Source organism: Triplophysa dalaica, chromosome 4 (assembly GCF_015846415.1).
Source record: "Triplophysa dalaica isolate WHDGS20190420 chromosome 4, ASM1584641v1, whole genome shotgun sequence".
NCBI lineage: Eukaryota > Metazoa > Chordata > Actinopteri > Cypriniformes > Nemacheilidae > Triplophysa > Triplophysa dalaica.
Genome location: NC_079545.1, coordinates 1,427,208 through 1,428,197, shown reverse-complemented (window position 1 = coordinate 1,428,197; position 990 = coordinate 1,427,208).

Here is a 990-nt window from a genome sequence, read left to right as displayed (position 1 = left end):
TCTCAGTTCAGGAAGTGATTTTGCGTTCGGTCTGACATCATCAAACCCTTTCAGGAGTTTTTAAAGACACAGTCGGACCGTCCCAAAAACTTCACACGAAAAAATAATTGACTGTATCACGGCGACTAGTTACCTACATATAGATTGTGTTACTTCTAATAGCTAATTTATTTATACATTTATTTCACAATTTAAATAATTAGTGGGTGACGCAAGTTTTTTCAGAAGACTTTTCAGAACACTGACGTGATGAATGTTGCGGAGTTGAGCTTCGGCTCTGCTCGTCAGCGCGGATGAATCTGATCGGTTGAGGGGTCGCAGTAATTGTACCACGTGATCGCACAGCGTGAAACTAAATACAAAAATAATCGTATTACGAAATAATTAGTCCGAGGCAAATTGTCTGGTAAAACTATCTCACCTGAACACTTAAACAAATTCTCTGGATCGGATTAAGATCTGTTTTTTGTATGCAGAATTGTTTCTTTTTTGGCGCGATTTAACAGACTTTCTTCGTGCATATTTTAAATACAAAATATTTTTTGGTAAATATTTCATGTATCTTAATGGTTCTATTGTTCTTTAAAAATTATTCTTATTTTTAGATATAAACATTGCTAATGTAAAGATGGTGGCAGGCAGGGCCATACCAATTAGTATGTTTTAACCTGTTTTAAAAGTTGTAAAAATACCTAGTCATTGACATTAACAATGTCATTTCAAACCAGTGTGACCTTCTGTAGAACACAAATGATATTTTGAAGGGGTCACACAGCTAAAACAATTATTATAGTTCGTTTTAGATGTAATGCAATGTCACGATGTACGCTGTTTTTCACATACTATGGACCGCCATCTTAAAGAACATTGATAACCAAACAACACTGAACCTCATTGACTTCCATAAATGATGGGGTTTAGGGGGACATTGCCCCTCCAGATTTTTCTTGGGTCTCCAAAACAACCAACTATAAAAAACAATATTCTTAC